Source organism: Equus caballus, unplaced genomic scaffold (assembly GCF_041296265.1).
Source record: "Equus caballus isolate H_3958 breed thoroughbred unplaced genomic scaffold, TB-T2T haplotype1-0000019, whole genome shotgun sequence".
Taxonomy (NCBI): domain Eukaryota; kingdom Metazoa; phylum Chordata; class Mammalia; order Perissodactyla; family Equidae; genus Equus; species Equus caballus.
The window spans coordinates 3,560,155-3,584,759 of record NW_027222392.1 but is presented as its reverse complement, the minus strand read 5'-3'; positions in this window follow the sequence as shown (position 1 = coordinate 3,584,759).

Below are 24,605 nucleotides of genomic sequence, written 5' to 3'. Positions count from 1 at the left end.
CCTGCCGGGTACGCCAGAACCACCTGGCGGACACTCCAAAACAACCTGTCGCGCATGCCGGAACCACCTCTCAGACGTGCCGGAAGCACGTGCCGGACAGACCGGAACCACCTGCCGAGCACGCCGGAGCCACCTGTTCGACTCGCTGGAACCACCTGCCGGTCATGCCAAAATCACCTGCCAACTACGCCAGTACCACTTGGCGGACACTGTGGAAACACCTGTCGGGCCGGCCAGAACCACATCTCAGACGTGCCACAACCATGTGCATGAGATGCTGGAACCACACCCCGAACAGATGGAAAACACCTGCCAGACCCGTTTGAACAACCTGCCGAGCACGCCGGAGCCACCTGCTCGACTCGCCGGAACCACCTACCTGACATGCCCAAATCACCAGCCGGGTATGCCAGAACCACTTGGCGGACACTCCGGAATCATCTGCCGGACATGCCGGAACCAGCTCTCAGACACACCAGAACCACGTGCCGGAGACGCCGGAAGCACCTGCCGAGCATGCCGGAGCCACCTGCTCGACTCGCCAGACACACCTGCCGGACACGCCAAATCACCTGCCGGCTACGCCAGAACCACCTGGCGGACACTCTGAAATCACCTGTCGCGCATGCCGGAACCACCTCTCAGACGTGCCGGAAGCACGTGCCGGACACGCCGGAATCACCTACCGGACAGACCGGAACCACCTGCCGAGCACGCCGGAGCCACCTGTTCGACTCGCTGGAACCACCTGCCGGACAGGCCAATATCAACTGCTGGCTATGCCAGAACCACCTGGGGGACGGTCCGGAATCGCCTGTCAGCCATGGCGGAACCACCTCTCAGACGTACCAGAACCACCTGCCGGAGAAGCTGGAAACACGTCCTGGACAGTCTGGAGCCACCTGCCGGCCAAGCCTGAAACACCTGCCAAGCACAACGGAACAACCTGCCAGACACGCCAAAATCACCTGCGTGTTGTGCCAGAACCACTTGGAGGACTCTCTGGGATGACCTGCCGGGCATGCCGGAACCACCACTCAGACGTGCCAGAACCATGTGGCGGACAGTCCGGAATCACCTGTTGGGCATGCGCAACCACCTCTGAGACGTACCAGAACCACATGCCGTGCAGGCTGGAACCACCTACCGGACAGACCGGAATCACCTTTCGGTCATGCCGGAACCACCTGTCAGACATGCCAGAAACACGTGCCGGAGACGCCGGAAGCACCTGCAAAGCACGTTGGAACCACCTGCTCAACTCGCCTGAACCACCTGCCAGACACGCCAAAATCACCTGCCCGCTACACCAGCACCACTTCGGGGACAAGCCGGAATCACGTGAGGGGCATGCCGGCACAGCCTCTCAGACTGAACCTCGTGCCGGGCACCACAGAACCACCTGCCGGACAGACCGGAACCACCTGCCGGACACGCCGGAAATACCGGCTCGACTCGCCGGAACGACCGCTGGACATGCAAAATCACCTGCCGGCTACGCCGGAAACACTTGCCGAACACTCCGGAATCACCTGCCGGGCATGCCGGAACCACCTCTCAGATATGCCAGAACCACGTGCCAATGACCCCGGAAGCACCTGCCAAGCACGTTGGAACCACCTGCTCAACTCGCCTGAACCACCTGCCGGACATGCCAAAATCACCTGCCGACTATGCCAGAACCACTTGGCGAACACTCCGGAATCACTTGCCGGGCATGCAGGAACCACCTCTCAGACATGCCAGAACCCCGTGCCAATGACCCCGGAAGCACCAGCCGAGCACGCCGGAACCACCTGCTCGACTCGCCAGAACCACCTGCCGATCACGCAAAAATCACCTGCCGGCTACGCCACAACCAGTTGGTGAACACTTTGGAATCACCTGCCAGGCTTGCTGGAACCACCTGCCGGTCATGCCAAAATCACCTGCCAACTACGACAGAACCGCTTGGCGGACACTGCGGAAACACCTGTCGGGCCGGCCGGAACCACATCTCAGACGTGCAAGAAACGTGTTCATGAGATGCTGGAACCACACCCCAAACAGATGGATACCACCTGCCAGAACCGCCTGAACCACCTGCTGAACACGCCGGAACCACCTGCTCGACTCACCGGTACCACCTCCCTGACACGCCAAAATCACCTGCTGGGTATGCCAGAACCACTTGGCGGACACTCCGGAATCATCTGCCGGACATGCCGGAACCAGCTCTCAGACACACCAGAACCAAGTGCCGGAGACGCCGGAAGCACCTGCCGAGCATGCCGGAGCCACCTGCTCGACTCGCCAGAAACACCTGCCGGACACGCCAAAATCACCTGCCGGGTATGCCAGAACCACCTGGCGGACACTACGGAATCACCTGCCGCGCATGCCGGAACCACCTCTCAGACGTGCCGGAAGCACGTGCCAGACACGCCGGAAACACCTACCGGACAGACCGGAACCACCAGCCAAGAACGCCGGAGCCACCTGTTCGACTCGCTGGAACCACCTGCCGGACAGGCCAATATCAACTGCTGGCTATGCCAGAACCACCTGGGGGACAGTCCGGGATCACCTGCCAGCCATGGCGGAACCACCTCTCAGACGTACCCGAACCACCTGCCGGAGAAGCTGGAAACACGTCCTGGACAGACTGGAACCACGTGACGCCCATGCCTGAACCACCTGCCGGACACGCCAAAATCACCTGCGGGCTACGCCAGAACCACTTGGACGACTCTCCGAAATGACCTGCCGGGCATGTTGGAACCACCTCTCAGACGTGCCAGAAGCACGTGGCGGACAGTCCGGAATCACCTGTTGGGCATACGCAACCACCTCTGAGACGTACCAGAACCACGTGCCGTGCACGCCGGAACCACCTACCGGACAGACCGGAATCAACTTTTGGGCATGCCAGAACCACCAGTCAGATGTGCCAGAAACACGTGCCGGAGACGCCGGAAGCACCTGCCGAGCACGTCGCAACCACCTGCTCAACTCGCCTGAACCACCTGCCGGACACGCCAAAATCACCTGCCCGCTACACCAGCACCACTTCGGGGACAAGCCGGAATCACGTGAGGGGCATGCCGGCACAGCCTCTCAGACTGAACCTCGTGCCGGACACCACAGAACCACCTGCCGGACAGACCGGAACCACCTGCCGGACACGCCGGAAATACCGGCTCGACTCGCCGGAACGACCGTTGGACATGCAAAATCACCTGCCGGCTACGCCGGAAACACTTGCCGAACACTCCGGAATCACCTGCCGGGCATGCCGGAACCACCTCTCAGATATGCCAGAACCACGTGCCAATGACCCCGGAAGCACCTGCCAAGCACGCCGGAACCACCTGCTCGACTCGCCAGAACCACCTGCCGGACACGCAAGAATCACCAGCCGGCTACGCCACAACCATTTGGGGAACAATTCGGAATCACCTGCCGGGCTTGCTGGAACCACCTGCCGGTCATGCCAAAATCACCTGCCAACTACTCCAGTACCACTTGGCGGACACTGTGGAAACACCTGTCGGGCCGGCCGGAACCACATCTCAGACGTGCCAGAACCATGTGCATGAGATGCTGGAACCACACCCCGAACAGACGGAAAACACCTGCCAGACCCGTCTGAACAACCTGCCGAGCACGCCGGAGCCACCTGCTCGACTCGCCGGAACCATCTACCTGACATGCCCAAATCACCAGCCGGGTATGCCAGAACCACTTGGCGGACACTCCGGAATCATCTGCCGGACATGCCGGAACCAGCTCTCAGACACACCAGAACCACGTGCCGGAGACCCCGGAAGCACCTGCCGAGCATGCTGGAGCCACCTGCTCAACTCGCCAGAAACACCTGCCGGACACGCCAAAATCACCTGCCGGGTACGCCAGAACCACCTGGCGGACACTACGGCATCACCTGCCGCGCATGCCGGAACCACCTCTCAGACGTGCCGGAAGCACGTGCCAGACACGCCGGAAACACCTACCGGACAGAACGGAACCACCTGCCAAGAACGCCGGAGCCACCTGTTCGACTCGCTGGAACCACCTGCCGGACAGGCCAATATCAACTGCTGGCTATGCCAGAACCACTAGGGGGACAGTCCGGAATCACCTGCCAGCCATGGCGGAACCACCTCTCAGACGTACCCGAACCACCTGCCGGAGAAGCTGGAAACACGTCCTGGACAGACTGGAACCACGTGACGGCCATGCCTGAACCACCTGCCGAGCACGGCGGAACCACCTGCCGGACACGCCAAAATCACCTGCGGGCTACGCCAGATCCACTTGGACGACTCTCCGAAATGACCTGCCGGGCATGTTGGAACCACCTCTCAGACGTGCCTGAAGCACGTGGCGGACAGTCCGGAATCACCTGTTGGGCATACGCAACCACCTCTGACACGTACCAGAACCACGTGCCGTGCACGCCGCAACCACCTACCGGACAGACCGGAATCAACTTTTGGGCATGCCGGAACCACCATTAAGATGTGCCAGAAACACGTGCCGGAGACGCCGGAAGCACCTGCCGAGCACGTCGCAACCACCTGCTCAACTCGCCTGAACCACCTGCCGGACACGCCAAAATCACCTGCCCGCTACACCAGCACCACTTCGGGGACAAGCCGGAATCACGTGAGGGGCATGCCGGCACAGCCTCTCAGACTGAACCTCGTGCCGGACACCACAGAACCACCTGCCGGACAGACCGGAACCACCTGCCGGACACGCCGGAACCACCGGCTCGACCCGTCGGAACGACCGCTGGACATGCAAAATCACCTGCCGGCTACGCCGGAAACACTTGGCGAACACTCGGGAATCACCTGCCGGGCATGCCGGAACCACCTCTCAGATATGCCAGAACCACGTTCCAATGACCCCGGAAGCACCTGCCGAGCACGCCGGAACCACATGCTCGACTCGCCAGAACCACCTGCCGGACACGCAAAAATCACCTGCCGGCTACGCCACAACCAGTTGGGGAACACTTCGGAATCACCTGCCGGGCTTGCTGGAACCACCTGCCGGTCATGCCAAAATCACCTGCCAACTACGCCAGTACCACTTCGCGGACACTGTGGAAACACCTGTTGGGCCGGCCGGAACCACATCTCAGACGTGCCACAACCATGTGCATGAGATGCTGGAACCACACCCCGAACAGACGGAAAACACCTGCCAGTTCCGTCTGAACAACCTGCCGATCACGCCTGAGCCACCTGCTCTACTCGCCGGAACCACGTACCTGACACGCCAAAATCACCAGCCGGGTATGCCACAACCACTTGGCGGACACTCCGGAATCATCTGCCGGACATGCCGGAACCAGCTCTCAGACACACCAGAACCACGTGCCGGAGACGCCGGAAGCACCTGCCGAGCATGCCGGAGCCACCTGCTCGACTCGCCAGAAACACCTGCCGGACACGCCAAAATCACCTGCCGGGTACGCCAGAACCACCTGGCGGACACTCCGAAATCACCTGTCGCGCATGCCGGAACCACCTCTCAGACGTGCCGGAAGCACGTGCAGGACACGCCGGAATCACCTACCGGACAGACCGGAACCACCTGCCGGACAAGCCGGAACCACCAGCTCGACTCGCCGGAACCACTGCCGGACATGCAAACTCACCTGCCGGCTATGCCAGAACCACTTGGCGAACACTCCAGAATCACCTGTCGGGCATGCCGGAACCACCTATCAGGCTTGTCAGAAACATGTTCCGGACACGCCGGTACCACCTGCCGAGTATGCCGGAACCACCTGATCCACTCCCCAGAACCACCTGCTGGACACGCCAGAATCACCTGCCGTCTACGCCAGAACCACTCGGCAGACACTCCGGAACCACATGCCGGGCATGCCGGAACCACCTCTCAGAGGTGCCAGAACCACATGCCGGACACTCCGGAATCACCTGCCGGTCATGCCGGAACCATTTCTCAGACGTGCCAGAACCATGTTCTAGACACGCCGCTACCACCTCCCGAGCTCGCCGGAACCACCTGCTGGACACGCCAAAATCACCTGCCGGCTACGCCACAACCATTTGGTGAACTCTTCGGAATCACCTGCCGGGCTGGCTGGAACCACCTGCCGGTCACGCCAACATCACCTGCCAGCTATGCCAGAACCACTTGGCGGACACCGTGGAAACACCTGTCGGGCCGGCCGGAACCACCTATCAGACGTGCCAGAACCATGTGCCTGAGATGCCGGAACCACACCCCGAACAGACCGAAACCACGTGCCAGAACCGCCTGAACCACCTGCCGAGCACGCCGGAACCACCTACTCGACTCGCCGGAACCACCTACCTGACACGCTAAAATCACCTGCCGGGTATGCCACAACCACTTGGTGGACACTCCGGAATCATCTGCCGGACATGCCAGAACCAGCTCTCAGACACACCAGAACCACGTGCCGGACACGCCGGAAGCACCTGCTGATCATGCCTGAGCCAAATGCTCGACTTGCAAGAAACGCCTGCCAGACACGCCAAAATCACCTGCCGGGTACGCAAGAACCACGTGGCGGACATTCCGGAATCACCTGTCGGGCATGCCGGAACCAACTCTCAGACGTGCCAGAACCTCGTGCCGGACACGCCAGAACCACCTGCCGGACAGACCGGAAACACCTGCTGGACACGCCGGAACCACCGGCTCGAATCGCAGAAACACCTGTCGGACATGCCAACATCACCTGCAGGGTACGCCAGAAACACTTGGCGGACGCTCCGGAATCACCTGTAGGGAGTGCCGGAACCAGATGATCCACTCCCCAGAACCACCTAGTGGACACGCCAAAATCAACTGCCGGCTATGCCGGAACCACCGGCTCGACTCGCCGGAACCACCACCGGACATGCAAAATGACATTCCGGCTACGCCATAACCACTTGGCGAACACTCCGGAATCACCTGTCGGGCATGCCGGAACCACCTCTCAGACTTGCCAGAGCCAAGTTCCGGACACGCCGGTACCACCTGCCGAGTATGCCGGAACCACCTGATCCACTCCCCAGAACCACCTGCTGGATGCGCCAGAATCACCTGCCGGCTACTCCAGAACCACTTGGCAGACACTCCGTAACCAACTGCCGGGCATGCCGGAACCACCTCTCAGAGGTGCCAGAACCACATGCCGGACACTCCGGAATCACCTGCCGGGCATGCCGGAACCATGTCTCAGACGTGCCAGAACCATGTTCCGGACATGCCGGAAGCACCTGCCGAGCTCGCCGGAACCACCTGCTGGACACGCCAAAATCACCTGCAGGCTACGCCAGAACCACTCGGCAGACACTCCGGAATCACATGCCGTGCATTCCGGATCCACCTCTCACAGGTGCCAGAACCACATGCTGGACACTCCGGAATCACCTGCCGGGCATTCCGGAACCACCTGCTGGACATGCCGGAACCACCGGCTCGAGTCGCCGGAATCATTGCCGGACATGCAAAATCACCTGCCGGCTACGCCAGAACCACTTGGCGAACACTCCGGAATCACCTGTCGGGCTTGGCGGAACCACCACTCAGACATGCCGGAACCACATGCCAATGACACCGGAAGCACCTGCCGAGCACGCCAGAACCACCTGCTCGACTCGCCACAACCACCCGCTGGACACGCCAAAATCACGTGCCGGCTACGCCAGAACCACTCGGCAGACACTCCGGAATCACCTGCCGGGCTGCCTGGAACCACCTGCCGGTCACACCAACATCACCTTTCAGCTACTCCAGAACCACTTGGCGGACACTCCGGAAACACCTGTCGGGCCGGCCGGAACCACCACTCAGACGTGCCGGAACCATGTGCCTGAGATGCCGGAACCACTCCCCGAACAGCCCGAAACCACCTGCCACACCCGCCTGAACCCCCTGGCGAGCACGCCTGATCCTCCTGCTCAACTAGCCGGAACCACCTTCCTGACACGCCAAAATCACCTGCCAGGTCTACCAGAACCACTTGGTGGACACTCCGGAATCATCTGCCGGACATGCCAGAACCAGCTCTCAGACACACCAGAACCACGTGCCAGAGACGCCGGAAGCACCAGCTGAGCATGCCTGAGCCACCTGCTCGACTCGCAAGAAACACCTGTTGGACATGCCAAAATCACCTGCCGGTACGCCAGAAACACTTGGCGGACGCTCCGGAATCACCTGTCGGGCGTGCCGGAACCACCTCTCAGACTTGCCAGAACCATGTTCTGGACACGCCGGTACCACCTGCCGAGTATGCCGGAACCAGCTGATCCACTCCCCAGAACCACGTAGTGGACACGCAAAATCAACTGCCGGCTACGCCGGAACCACCGGCTCGACTCGCCGGAACCACCGCCGGACATGCAAAATGACCTGCCGGCTACGCCAGAACCACTTGGCGAACACTCCGGAATCACCTGTCGGGCATGCTGGAACCACCTCTCAGACTTGCCAGAACCATGTTCCGGACACGCCGGTACCACCTGCCGAGTATGCCGGAACCACCTGATCCACTCCCCAGAAGCACCTGCTGCACACGCCAGAATCACCTGCCGACTACGCCAGAACCACTCGGCAGACACTCCGGAACCACCTGCCGGGCATGCCGGAACCACCTCTCAGAGGTGCCGGAACCACATGCCGGACACTCCGGAATCACCTGCCTGGCATGCCGGAACCATCTCTCAGACGTGCCAGAACCATGTTCCGGACACGACGGTACCACCTGCCGAGCTCGCCGGAACCACCTGCTGGACACGCCATAAATCAACTGCCAGCTACACCAGAACCACGTGGCGGACACTCCGGAATCATCTGCCTGACATGCCAGAACCAGCTGTCAGACACACCAGAACCACGTGCCAGACACGCCGGAAGCACCTGCTGAGCATGCCTGAGCCAAATGCTCGACTTGCAAGAAACACCTGCAAGACACGCCAAAATCACATGCCGGGTACGCCAGAACCACGTGGCGGACACTCCGGAATCACCTGTCGGGCATGCCGGAACCAACTCTCAGACGTGCCAGAACCTCCTGACGGTCACGCCAGAACCACCTGCCGGACAGACCGGAAACACCTGCTGGACACGCCGGAACCACCGGCTCGACTCGCCGGAACCACCACCGGACATGCAAAATGACCTGCCTGCTACGCCAGAACCACTTGGCGAACAATCCGGAATCACCTGTCGGGCATGCCGGAACCACCTCTCAGACTTTCCAGAGCCAAGTTCCGGACACGCCGGTACCACCTGCCGAGTATGCCGGAACCAGCTGGTCCACTCCCCAGAACCACGTAGTGGACACGCAAAATCAACTGCCGGCTACGCCGGAACCACCGGCTCGACTCGCCGGAACCACCGCCGGACATGCAAAATGACCTGCCGGCTACGCCAGAACCACTTGGCGAACACTCCGGAATCACCTGTCGGGCATGCTGGAACCACCTCTCAGACTTGCCAGAGCCAAGTTCCGGACACGCCGGTACCACCTGCCGAGTATGCCGGAACCACCTGATCCACTCCCCAGAACCACCCGCTGGACACGCCAAAATCACGTGCCGGCTACGCCAGAACCACTCGGCAGACACTCCGGAATCACCTGCCGGGCTGCCTGGAACCACCTGCCGGTCACACCAACATCACCTTTCAGCTACGCCAGAACCACTTGGCGGACACTCCGGAATCACCTGCCGGGCTGCCTGGAACCACCTGCCGGTCACACCAACATCACCTTTCAGCTACGCCAGAACCTCGTGCCTGACACGCCAGAACCACCTGCCGGACAGACCGGCACCACCTGCTGGACACGCCGGAACCACCGGCTCGACTCGCCAGAACCACCGCCTGACATGTAAAATGACCTGCCGGCTACGCCAGAACCAATTAGCGGACACTCCGGAAACACCTGTCGGGACGGCCGAACCACCTCTCAGACGTGCCAGAACCATCTGCCTGAGATGTCGGAACCACTCCCCGAACAGACCGAAACCACCTGCCAGACCCGCCTGAACCCCCTGGCGAGCACGCCTGATCCACCTGCTCAACTAGCCGGAACCACCTTCCTGACACGCCAAAATCACCTGCCAGGTCTACCAGAACCACTTGGTGGACACTCCGGAATCATCTGCCGGACATGCCAGAACCAGCTCTCAGACACACCAGAACCACGTGCCAGAGACGCCGGAAGCACCAGCTGAGCATGCCTGAGCCACCTGCTCGACTCGCAAGAAACACCTGTCGGACATGCCAAAATCACCTGCCGGGTACGCCAGAAACACTTGGCGGACGCTTCGGAATCACCTGTCGGGCGTGCCGGAACCACCTCTCAGACATGCCAGAACCATGTTCTGCACACGCCGGTACCACCTGCCGAGTATGCCGGAACCAGCTGATCCACTCCCCAGAACCACCTAGTGGACACGCCAGAATCACCTGCCGGCTACTTCAGAACCACTCGGCAGACACTCCGTAACCAACTGCTGGGCATGCCGGAACCACCTCTCAGAGGTGCCAGAACCACATGCCGGAAACTACGGAATCACCTGCCGGGCATGCCGGAACCACCTGCTGGACATGCCGGAACCACCGGCTCGACTCGCCGGAACCATTGCCGGACATGCAAAATCACCTGCCGGCTACGCCAGAACCACTTGGCGAACACTCCGGAATCACCTGCCGGGCATGGCGGAACCAGCTCTCAGACATGCCGGAATCACATGCCAATGACACCGGAAGCACCTGCCGAGCACGCCAGAACCACCTGCTCGACTCGCCATAACCACCCAATGGACACGCCAAAATGACCTGCCGGCTACGCCAGAACCACTTGGCGAACAATCCGGAATCAGCTGTAGGGCATGCCAGAACCACCTCTCAGACTTGCCAGAACCAAGGTTCCGGACACGCCGGTAGCACCTGCCGAGTATTACGGAACACGATGATCCACACCCAAGAACCACCTAGTGGACACGCCAAAATCAACTGCCGGCTACGCCGGAGCCACCGGCTCGACTCGCCGGAACCACCGCCGGACATGCAAAATGACCTGCCGGCTACGCCAGAACCACTTGGCGAGCACTCCGGAGTCACCTGTCGGGCATGCCGGAACCACCTCTCAGACTTGCCAGAACCATGTTCTGGACACGCCGGTACCACCTGCCGAGTATGGCGGAACCACCTGATCCACTCCCCAGAACCACCTGCGGACACCCCAGAATCACCTGCCGGCAACGCCAGAACCACTCGGCAGACACTCCGGAACCACCTGCCGGGCATGCCGGAACCACCTCTCAAAGGTGCCAGAACGACATGCCGGACACTCCGGAATCACCTGCCGGGCATGCCGGAACCATCTCTCAGACGTGCCAGAACCATGTTCCGGACACGCCGCTACCACCTGCCGAGCTCGCCGGAACGACCTGCTGGACACACCAAAATCACCTGCCGGCTACGCCAGAACCATTCAGCAGACACTCCGGAATCACCTGCCGGGCTGGCTGGAACCACCTGCCGGTCACGCCAACATCACATTTCAGCTACACGGGAACGACTTGGCGGACACTCCGGAAACACCTGTCGGGCCAGTCGGAACCACATCTCAGACGTGCCAGAACCATGTGCCTGAGATGCCGGAACCACTCCCCGAACAGACCGAAACAACCTGCCAAACCCGCCTGAACCCCCTGGTGAGAACGCCTGATCCACCTGCTCAAGTAGCCGGAACCACCTTCCCGACATGCCAAAATCACCTGCCAGGTCTACCAGAACCACTTGGTGGACACTCCGGAATCATCTGCCGGAAATGCCAGAACCAGCCCTCTGACAAACCAGAACCACGTGCCGGACACGCCGGAAGCACCTGCTGATCATGCCTGAGCCACATGCTCGACTTGCAAGAAACACCTGCCAGACACGCCAAAATCACCTGCCGGGTAGTCCAGAACCACGTGGCGGACTCTCTGGAATCACCTGTCGGGCATGCCGGAACCAACTCTCAGACGTGCCAGAACCTCATGCCGGACACGCCAGAACCACCTGCCGGACAGACCGGAAACACCTGCTGGACACGCCGGAACCACCGGCTCGACTCGCCAGAACCACCTGCCGATCACGCAAAAATCACCTGCCGGCTACGCCACAACCAGTTGGGGAACACTTCGGAATCACCTGCCGGGCTTGCTGGAACCACCTGCCGGTCATGCCAAAATCACCTGCCAACTACGCCAGTACCACTTCGCGGACACTGTGGAAACACCTGTTGGGCCGGCCGGAACCACATCTCAGACGTGCCACAACCATGTGCATGAGATGCTGGAACCACACCCCGAACAGACGGAAAACACCTGCCAGTTCCGTCTGAACAACCTGCCGATCACGCCTGAGCCACCTGCTCTACTCGCCGGAACCACGTACCTGACACGCCAAAATCACCAGCCGGGTATGCCACAACCACTTGGCGGACACTCCGGAATCATCTGCCGGACATGCCGGAACCAGCTCTCAGACACACCAGAACCACGTGCCGGAGACGCCGGAAGCACCTGCCGAGCATGCCGGAGCCACCTGCTCGACTCGCCAGAAACACCTGCCGGACACGCCAAAATCACCTGCCGGGTACGCCAGAACCACCTGGCGGACACTCCGAAATCACCTGTCGCGCATGCCGGAACCACCTCTCAGACGTGCCGGAAGCACGTGCAGGACACGCCGGAATCACCTACCGGACAGACCGGAACCACCTGCCGGACAAGCCGGAACCACCAGCTCGACTCGCCGGAACCACTGCCGGACATGCAAACTCACCTGCCGGCTATGCCAGAACCACTTGGCGAACACTCCAGAATCACCTGTCGGGCATGCCGGAACCACCTATCAGGCTTGTCAGAAACATGTTCCGGACACGCCGGTACCACCTGCCGAGTATGCCGGAACCACCTGATCCACTCCCCAGAACCACCTGCTGGACACGCCAGAATCACCTGCCGTCTACGCCAGAACCACTCGGCAGACACTCCGGAACCACATGCCGGGCATGCCGGAACCACCTCTCAGAGGTGCCAGAACCACATGCCGGACACTCCGGAATCACCTGCCGGTCATGCCGGAACCATTTCTCAGACGTGCCAGAACCATGTTCTAGACACGCCGCTACCACCTCCCGAGCTCGCCGGAACCACCTGCTGGACACGCCAAAATCACCTGCCGGCTACGCCACAACCATTTGGTGAACTCTTCGGAATCACCTGCCGGGCTGGCTGGAACCACCTGCCGGTCACGCCAACATCACCTGCCAGCTATGCCAGAACCACTTGGCGGACACCGTGGAAACACCTGTCGGGCCGGCCGGAACCACCTATCAGACGTGCCAGAACCATGTGCCTGAGATGCCGGAACCACACCCCGAACAGACCGAAACCACGTGCCAGAACCGCCTGAACCACCTGCCGAGCACGCCGGAACCACCTACTCGACTCGCCGGAACCACCTACCTGACACGCTAAAATCACCTGCCGGGTATGCCACAACCACTTGGTGGACACTCCGGAATCATCTGCCGGACATGCCAGAACCAGCTCTCAGACACACCAGAACCACGTGCCGGACACGCCGGAAGCACCTGCTGATCATGCCTGAGCCAAATGCTCGACTTGCAAGAAACGCCTGCCAGACACGCCAAAATCACCTGCCGGGTACGCAAGAACCACGTGGCGGACATTCCGGAATCACCTGTCGGGCATGCCGGAACCAACTCTCAGACGTGCCAGAACCTCGTGCCGGACACGCCAGAACCACCTGCCGGACAGACCGGAAACACCTGCTGGACACGCCGGAACCACCGGCTCGAATCGCAGAAACACCTGTCGGACATGCCAACATCACCTGCAGGGTACGCCAGAAACACTTGGCGGACGCTCCGGAATCACCTGTAGGGAGTGCCGGAACCAGATGATCCACTCCCCAGAACCACCTAGTGGACACGCCAAAATCAACTGCCGGCTATGCCGGAACCACCGGCTCGACTCGCCGGAACCACCACCGGACATGCAAAATGACATTCCGGCTACGCCATAACCACTTGGCGAACACTCCGGAATCACCTGTCGGGCATGCCGGAACCACCTCTCAGACTTGCCAGAGCCAAGTTCCGGACACGCCGGTACCACCTGCCGAGTATGCCGGAACCACCTGATCCACTCCCCAGAACCACCTGCTGGATGCGCCAGAATCACCTGCCGGCTACTCCAGAACCACTTGGCAGACACTCCGTAACCAACTGCCGGGCATGCCGGAACCACCTCTCAGAGGTGCCAGAACCACATGCCGGACACTCCGGAATCACCTGCCGGGCATGCCGGAACCATGTCTCAGACGTGCCAGAACCATGTTCCGGACATGCCGGAAGCACCTGCCGAGCTCGCCGGAACCACCTGCTGGACACGCCAAAATCACCTGCAGGCTACGCCAGAACCACTCGGCAGACACTCCGGAATCACATGCCGTGCATTCCGGATCCACCTCTCACAGGTGCCAGAACCACATGCTGGACACTCCGGAATCACCTGCCGGGCATTCCGGAACCACCTGCTGGACATGCCGGAACCACCGGCTCGAGTCGCCGGAATCATTGCCGGACATGCAAAATCACCTGCCGGCTACGCCAGAACCACTTGGCGAACACTCCGGAATCACCTGTCGGGCTTGGCGGAACCACCACTCAGACATGCCGGAACCACATGCCAATGACACCGGAAGCACCTGCCGAGCACGCCAGAACCACCTGCTCGACTCGCCACAACCACCCGCTGGACACGCCAAAATCACGTGCCGGCTACGCCAGAACCACTCGGCAGACACTCCGGAATCACCTGCCGGGCTGCCTGGAACCACCTGCCGGTCACACCAACATCACCTTTCAGCTACTCCAGAACCACTTGGCGGACACTCCGGAAACACCTGTCGGGCCGGCCGGAACCACCACTCAGACGTGCCGGAACCATGTGCCTGAGATGCCGGAACCACTCCCCGAACAGCCCGAAACCACCTGCCACACCCGCCTGAACCCCCTGGCGAGCACGCCTGATCCTCCTGCTCAACTAGCCGGAACCACCTTCCTGACACGCCAAAATCACCTGCCAGGTCTACCAGAACCACTTGGTGGACACTCCGGAATCATCTGCCGGACATGCCAGAACCAGCTCTCAGACACACCAGAACCACGTGCCAGAGACGCCGGAAGCACCAGCTGAGCATGCCTGAGCCACCTGCTCGACTCGCAAGAAACACCTGTTGGACATGCCAAAATCACCTGCCGGTACGCCAGAAACACTTGGCGGACGCTCCGGAATCACCTGTCGGGCGTGCCGGAACCACCTCTCAGACTTGCCAGAACCATGTTCTGGACACGCCGGTACCACCTGCCGAGTATGCCGGAACCAGCTGATCCACTCCCCAGAACCACGTAGTGGACACGCAAAATCAACTGCCGGCTACGCCGGAACCACCGGCTCGACTCGCCGGAACCACCGCCGGACATGCAAAATGACCTGCCGGCTACGCCAGAACCACTTGGCGAACACTCCGGAATCACCTGTCGGGCATGCTGGAACCACCTCTCAGACTTGCCAGAACCATGTTCCGGACACGCCGGTACCACCTGCCGAGTATGCCGGAACCACCTGATCCACTCCCCAGAAGCACCTGCTGCACACGCCAGAATCACCTGCCGACTACGCCAGAACCACTCGGCAGACACTCCGGAACCACCTGCCGGGCATGCCGGAACCACCTCTCAGAGGTGCCGGAACCACATGCCGGACACTCCGGAATCACCTGCCTGGCATGCCGGAACCATCTCTCAGACGTGCCAGAACCATGTTCCGGACACGACGGTACCACCTGCCGAGCTCGCCGGAACCACCTGCTGGACACGCCATAAATCAACTGCCAGCTACACCAGAACCACGTGGCGGACACTCCGGAATCATCTGCCTGACATGCCAGAACCAGCTGTCAGACACACCAGAACCACGTGCCAGACACGCCGGAAGCACCTGCTGAGCATGCCTGAGCCAAATGCTCGACTTGCAAGAAACACCTGCAAGACACGCCAAAATCACATGCCGGGTACGCCAGAACCACGTGGCGGACACTCCGGAATCACCTGTCGGGCATGCCGGAACCAACTCTCAGACGTGCCAGAACCTCCTGACGGTCACGCCAGAACCACCTGCCGGACAGACCGGAAACACCTGCTGGACACGCCGGAACCACCGGCTCGACTCGCCGGAACCACCACCGGACATGCAAAATGACCTGCCTGCTACGCCAGAACCACTTGGCGAACAATCCGGAATCACCTGTCGGGCATGCCGGAACCACCTCTCAGACTTTCCAGAGCCAAGTTCCGGACACGCCGGTACCACCTGCCGAGTATGCCGGAACCAGCTGGTCCACTCCCCAGAACCACGTAGTGGACACGCAAAATCAACTGCCGGCTACGCCGGAACCACCGGCTCGACTCGCCGGAACCACCGCCGGACATGCAAAATGACCTGCCGGCTACGCCAGAACCACTTGGCGAACACTCCGGAATCACCTGTCGGGCATGCTGGAACCACCTCTCAGACTTGCCAGAGCCAAGTTCCGGACACGCCGGTACCACCTGCCGAGTATGCCGGAACCACCTGATCCACTCCCCAGAACCACCCGCTGGACACGCCAAAATCACGTGCCGGCTACGCCAGAACCACTCGGCAGACACTCCGGAATCACCTGCCGGGCTGCCTGGAACCACCTGCCGGTCACACCAACATCACCTTTCAGCTACGCCAGAACCACTTGGCGGACACTCCGGAATCACCTGCCGGGCTGCCTGGAACCACCTGCCGGTCACACCAACATCACCTTTCAGCTACGCCAGAACCTCGTGCCTGACACGCCAGAACCACCTGCCGGACAGACCGGCACCACCTGCTGGACACGCCGGAACCACCGGCTCGACTCGCCAGAACCACCGCCTGACATGTAAAATGACCTGCCGGCTACGCCAGAACCAATTAGCGGACACTCCGGAAACACCTGTCGGGACGGCCGAACCACCTCTCAGACGTGCCAGAACCATCTGCCTGAGATGTCGGAACCACTCCCCGAACAGACCGAAACCACCTGCCAGACCCGCCTGAACCCCCTGGCGAGCACGCCTGATCCACCTGCTCAACTAGCCGGAACCACCTTCCTGACACGCCAAAATCACCTGCCAGGTCTACCAGAACCACTTGGTGGACACTCCGGAATCATCTGCCGGACATGCCAGAACCAGCTCTCAGACACACCAGAACCACGTGCCAGAGACGCCGGAAGCACCAGCTGAGCATGCCTGAGCCACCTGCTCGACTCGCAAGAAACACCTGTCGGACATGCCAAAATCACCTGCCGGGTACGCCAGAAACACTTGGCGGACGCTTCGGAATCACCTGTCGGGCGTGCCGGAACCACCTCTCAGACATGCCAGAACCATGTTCTGCACACGCCGGTACCACCTGCCGAGTATGCCGGAACCAGCTGATCCACTCCCCAGAACCACCTAGTGGACACGCCAGAATCACCTGCCGGCTACTTCAGAACCACTCGGCAGACACTCCGTAACCAACTGCTGGGCATGCCGGAACCACCTCTCAGAGGTGCCAGAACCACATGCCGGAAACTACGGAATCACCTGCCGGGCATGCCGGAACCACCTGCTGGACATGCCGGAACCACCGGCTCGACTCGCCGGAACCATTGCCGGACATGCAAAATCACCTGCCGGCTACGCCAGAACCACTTGGCGAACACTCCGGAATCACCTGCCGGGCATGGCGGAACCAGCTCTCAGACATGCCGGAATCACATGCCAATGACACCGGAAGCACCTGCCGAGCACGCCAGAACCACCTGCTCGACTCGCCATAACCACCCAATGGACACGCCAAAATGACCTGCCGGCTACGCCAGAACCACTTGGCGAACAATCCGGAATCAGCTGTAGGGCATGCCAGAACCACCTCTCAGACTTGCCAGAACCAAGGTTCCGGACACGCCGGTAGCACCTGCCGAGTATTACGGAACACGATGATCCACACCCAAGAACCACCTAGTGGACACGCCAAAATCAACTGCCGGCTACGCCGGAGCCACCGGCTCGACTCGCCGGAACCACCGCCGGACATGCAAAATGACCTGCCGGCTACGCCAGAACCACTTGGCGAGCACTCCGGAGTCACCTGTCGGGCATGCCGGAACCACCTCTCAGACTTGCCAGAACCATGTTCTGGACACGCCGGTACCACCTGCCGAGTATGGCGGAACCACCTGATCCACTCCCCAGAACCACCTGCGGACACCCCAGAATCACCTGCCGGCAACGCCAGAACCACTCGGCAGACACTCCGGAACCACCTGCCGGGCATGCCGGAACCACCTCTCAAAGGTGCCAGAACGACATGCCGGACACTCCGGAATCACCTGCCGGGCATGCCGGAACCATCTCTCAGACGTGCCAGAACCATGTTCCGGACACGCCGCTACCACCTGCCGAGCTCGCCGGAACGACCTGCTGGACACACCAAAATCACCTGCCGGCTACGCCAGAACCATTCAGCAGACACTCCGGAATCACCTGCCGGGCTGGCTGGAACCACCTGCCGGTCACGCCAACATCACATTTCAGCTACACGGGAACGACTTGGCGGACACTCCGGAAACACCTGTCGGGCCAGTCGGAACCACATCTCAGACGTGCCAGAACCATGTGCCTGAGATGCCGGAACCACTCCCCGAACAGACCGAAACAACCTGCCAAACCCGCCTGAACCCCCTGGTGAGAACGCCTGATCCACCTGCTCAAGTAGCCGGAACCACCTTCCCGACATGCCAAAATCACCTGCCAGGTCTACCAGAACCACTTGGTGGACACTCCGGAATCATCTGCCGGAAATGCCAGAACCAGCCCTCTGACAAACCAGAACCACGTGCCGGACACGCCGGAAGCACCTGCTGATCATGCCTGAGCCACATGCTCGACTTGCAAGAAACACCTGCCAGACACGCCAAAATCACCTGCCGGGTAGTCCAGAACCACGTGGCGGACTCTCTGGAATCACCTGTCGGGCATGCCGGAACCAACTCTCAGACGTGCCAGAACCTCATGCCGGACACGCCAGAACCACCTGCCGGACAGACCGGAAACACCGGCCGGACACGCCGGAACAACCGGCTTGACTCGCCGGAACCACCGCCGGACATGCAAAATGACCTGCCGGCTACGCCAGAACCACTTGGCGAACACTCCGGAATCACCTGTCGGGCAAGCCGGAACCACCTCTCAGACTTGCCAGAACCATGTTCCGGACACGCCGGTACCACCTGCCGAGTATGCCGGAACCACCTGATCCACTCCCCAGAACCACCTGCTGGACACGCCAGAATCACCTGCCGACTACGCCAGAACCACTCGGCAGACACTCCGGAACCAACTGCCGGGCATGCCGGAACCACCTCTCAGAGGTGCCAGAATCACATGCCGGACACTCTGGAATCACCTGCCGGGCATGCCGGAACCATCTCTCAGACGTGCCAGAACCATGTTCCCCACACGCCGGTACCTCCACCGAGCTCGCCGGAACCACCTGCTGGACACGCCAAAATCACCTGCCGACTACGCCAGAAACACGTGGCAGACACTCCGGAATCACCTGCCGGGCATGCCGGAACCACCTGCCGGACATGCCGTAACCACCGGCTCGACTCGCCGGAACCATTGCCGGACATGCAAAATCACCTGCCGGCTATGCCAGAACCACTTGGGGAACACTCTGGAATCACCTGCCGGGTATGGCGGAACCACCTCTCAGACATGCCGGAACCACATGCCAATGACACCGGAAGCACCTGCCGAGCACGCCAGAACCACCTGCTCGACTAGCCAAAACCACCTGCTGGACACGCCAAAATCACCTGCCGGCTACGCCACAACCATTTGGTGAACTCTTCGGAATCACCTGCCGGGCTGGCTGGAACCACCTGCCGGTCACGCCAACATCACCTGCCAGCTATGCCAGAACCACTTGGCGGACACCATGGAAACACCTGTCGGGCCGGCCGGAACCACCTATCAGACGTGCCAGAACCATGTGCCTGAGATGCCGGAACCACACCCCGAACAGACCGAAACCACGTGCCAGAACCGCCTGAACCACCTGCCGAGCACGCCGGAACCACCTACTCGACTCGCCGGAACCACCTACCTGACACGCTAAAATCACCTGCCGGGTATGCCACAACCACTTGGTGGACACTCCGGAATCATCTGCCGGAAATGCCAGAACCAGCTCTCAGACACACCAGAACCACGTGCCGGACACGCCGGAAGCACCTGCTGATCATGCCTGAGCCAAATGCTCGACTTGCAAGAAACGCCTGCCAGACACGCCAAAATCACCTGCCGGGTACGCAAGAACCACGTGGCGGACATTCCGGAATCACCTGTCGGGCATGCCGGAACCAACTCTCAGACGTGCCAGAACCTCGTGCCGGACACGCCAGAACCACCTGCCGGACAGACCGGAAACACCTGCTGGACACGCCGGAACCACCGGCTCGAATCGCAGAAACACCTGTCGGACATGCCAAAATCACCTGCAGGGTACGCCAGAAACACTTGGCGGACGCTCCGGAATCACCTGTAGGGAGTGCCGGAACCAGATGATCCACTCCCCAGAACCACCTAGTGGACACGCCAAAATCAACTGCCGGCTATGCCGGAACCACCGGCTCGACTCGCCGGAACCACCACCGGACATGCAAAATGACATTCCGGCTACGCCATAACCACTTGGCGAACACTCCGGAATCACCTGTCGGGCATGCCGGAACCACCTCTCAGACTTGCCAGAGCCAAGTTCCGGACACGCCGGTACCACCTGCCGAGTATGCCGGAACCACCTGATCCACTCCCCAGAACCACCTGCTGGATGCGCCAGAATCACCTGCCGGCTACTCCAGAACCACTTGGCAGACACTCCGTAACCAACTGCCGGGCATGCCGGAACCACCTCTCAGAGGTGCCAGAACCACATGCCGGACACTCCGGAATCACCTGCCGGGCATGCCGGAACCATGTCTCAGACGTGCCAGAACCATGTTCCGGACATGCCGGAAGCACCTGCCGAGCTCGCCGGAACCACCTGCTGGACACGCCAAAATCACCTGCAGGCTACGCCAGAACCACTCGGCAGACACTCCGGAATCACATGCCGTGCATTCCGGATCCACCTCTCACAGGTGCCAGAACCACATGCTGGACACTCCGGAATCACCTGCCGGGCATTCCGGAACCACCTGCTGGACATGCCGGAACCACCGGCTCGAGTCGCCGGAATCATTGCCGGACATGCAAAATCACCTGCCGGCTACGCCAGAACCACTTGGCGAACACTCCGGAATCACCTGTCGGGCTTGGCGGAACCACCACTCAGACATGCCGGAACCACATGCCAATGACACCGGAAGCACCTGCCGAGCACGCCAGAACCACCTGCTCGACTCGCCACAACCACCCGCTGGACACGCCAAAATCACGTGCCGGCTACGCCAGAACCACTCGGCAGACACTCCGGAATCACCTGCCGGGCTGCCTGGAACCACCTGCCGGTCACGCCAACATCAACTTTCAGCTACGCCAGAACCACTTGGCGGACACTCCGGAAACACCTGTCGGGCCGGCCGGAACCACCTCTCAGACGTGCCGGAACCATGTGCCTGAGATGCCGGAACCACTGCCCGAAAAGCCCGAAACCACCTGCCACACCCGCCTGAACCCCCTGGAGAATTCGCCTGATCCACCTGCTGAACTAGCCGGAACCACCTTCCTGACACGCCAAAATCACCTGCCAGGTCTACCAGAACCACTTGGTGGACACTCCGGAATCATCTGCCGGACATGCCAGAACCAGCTCTCAGACACACCAGAACCACGTGCCAGAGACGCCGGAAGCACCAGCTGAGCATGCCTGAGCCACCTGCTCGACTCGCAAGAAACACCTGTCGGACATGCCAAAATCACCTGCCGGGTACGCCAGAATCACTTGGCGGACGCTCCGGAATCACCTGTCGGGCATGCCGGAACCACCTCTCAGACTTGCCAGAACCATGTCCTGGACACGCCGGTACCACCTGCCGAGTATGCCGGAACCAGCTGATCCACTCCCCAGAAACACGTAGTGGACACGCAAAATCAACTGCCGGCTACGCCGGAACAACCGGCTCGACTCGCCGGAACCACCGCCGGACATGCAAAATGACCTGCCGCCTACGTCAGAAACACTTGGCGAACACTCCGGTATCACCTGTCGGGCATGCCGGAACCACCTCTCAGACTTGCTAGAACCATGTTCCGGACACGCCGGTACCACCTGCCGAGTATGCCGGAAACACATGATCCACTCCCCAGAACCACTTGCTGGACACGCCAGAATCACCTGCCGGGTACGCCAGAACCCTCTGGAAGGACCTGCCGGGCATGCCGGAAACACCTCTCAGAGGTGCCAGAACCACATGGCGGACACTCCGGAATCATCTGCCGGACATGCCAGAACCAGCTCTCAGACACACCAGAACCACATGCCAGAGACGCGGGAAACACCAGCTGAGCATGCCTCAGCCACCTGCTCGACTCGCAAGAAACACCGGTCGGACATGCCAAAATCACCTGCCGGGTACGCCAGAAACACTTGGCGGACGCTCCGGAATCACCTGTCGGGCGTGCCGGGACCACCTATCAGACTTGCCAGAACCATGTTCTGGACACGCCGGGACCACCTGCCGAGTATGCCGGAACCAGCGGATCCACTCCCCAGAACCACCTAGTGGACACGCCAAAATCAACTGCCGGCTACGCCAGAACCGCTCGGCAGACACTCCGGAATCACATGCCAGGCATTCCGGAACCACCTCTCAGAGGTGCCAGAACCAAATGCCGGAGACTCCGGTATCACCTGCCGGGCATCCCGGAACCACCTCTCAGAGGTGCCAGAACCACATGCCGGACACTCCGGAATCACCTGCCGGGCATGCCGGAACCACCGGCTCGACTCTCCGTAACCATTGCCGGACATGCAAAATCACCTGCCGGCTACGCCAGAACCACTTGGCGAACACTCCGGAATCACCTGCCTGGCATGGCAGCACCATCTCTCAGATATGCCGGAACCACATGCCAATGACACCGGAAGCACCTGCCGAGCACGCCAGAACAACCTGCTCGACTCGCCAAAACCACCTGCTGGACACGCTGAATTCACCTGCCGGCTAGGCCACAACCATTTGGTGAACTCTTCAGAATCACCTGCCGGGCTTTCTGGAACCACCTGCCGGTCACGCCAACATCACCTGCCAGCTATGCCAGAACCACTTGTCGGACACCATGGAAACACCTGTCGGGCCGGCCGGAACCACCTCTCAGACTTGCCAGAACCATGTTCCGGACATGCCGGAACCACCTGCCGAGCTCGCCGGAACCACCTGCTGGACACGCCAGAATCACCTGCCGGCTACTCCAGAACCACTTGGCAGACACTCCGTAACCAACTGCCGGGCATGCCGGAACCACCTCTCAGAGGTGCCAGAACCACATGCCGGACACTCCGGAATCACCTGCCGGGCATGCCGGAACCATGTCTCAGACGTGCCAGAACCATGTTCCGGACATGCCGGAAGCACCTGCCGAGCTCGCCGGAACCACCTGCTGGACACGCCAAAATCACCTGCAGGCTACGCCAGAACCACTCGGCAGACACTCCGGAATCACATGCCGTGCATTCCGGATCCACCTCTCACAGGTGCCAGAACCACATGCTGGACACTCCGGAATCACCTGCCGGGCATTCCGGAACCACCTGCTGGACATGCCGGAACCACCGGCTCGAGTCGCCGGAATCATTGCCGGACATGCAAAATCACCTGCCGGCTACGCCAGAACCACTTGGCGAACACTCCGGAATCACCTGTCGGGCTTGGCGGAACCACCACTCAGACATGCCGGAACCACATGCCAATGACACCGGAAGCACCTGCCGAGCACGCCAGAACCACCTGCTCGACTCGCCACAACCACCCGCTGGACACGCCAAAATCACGTGCCGGCTACGCCAGAACCACTCGGCAGACACTCCGGAATCACCTGCCGGGCTGCCTGGAACCACCTGCCGGTCACACCAACATCACCTTTCAGCTACGCCAGAACCACTTGGCGGACACTCCGGAATCACCTGTCGGGCGTGCCGGAACCACCTCTCAGACTTGCCAGAACCATGTTCTGGACACGCCGGTACCACCTGCCGAGTATGCCGGAACCAGCTGATCCACTCCCCAGAACCACGTAGTGGACACGCAAAATCAACTGCCGGCTACGCCGGAACCACCGGCTCGACTCGCCGGAACCACCGCCGGACATGCAAAATGACCTGCCGGCTACGCCAGAACCACTTGGCGAACACTCCGGAATCACCTGTCGGGCATGCTGGAACCACCTCTCAGACTTGCCAGAACCA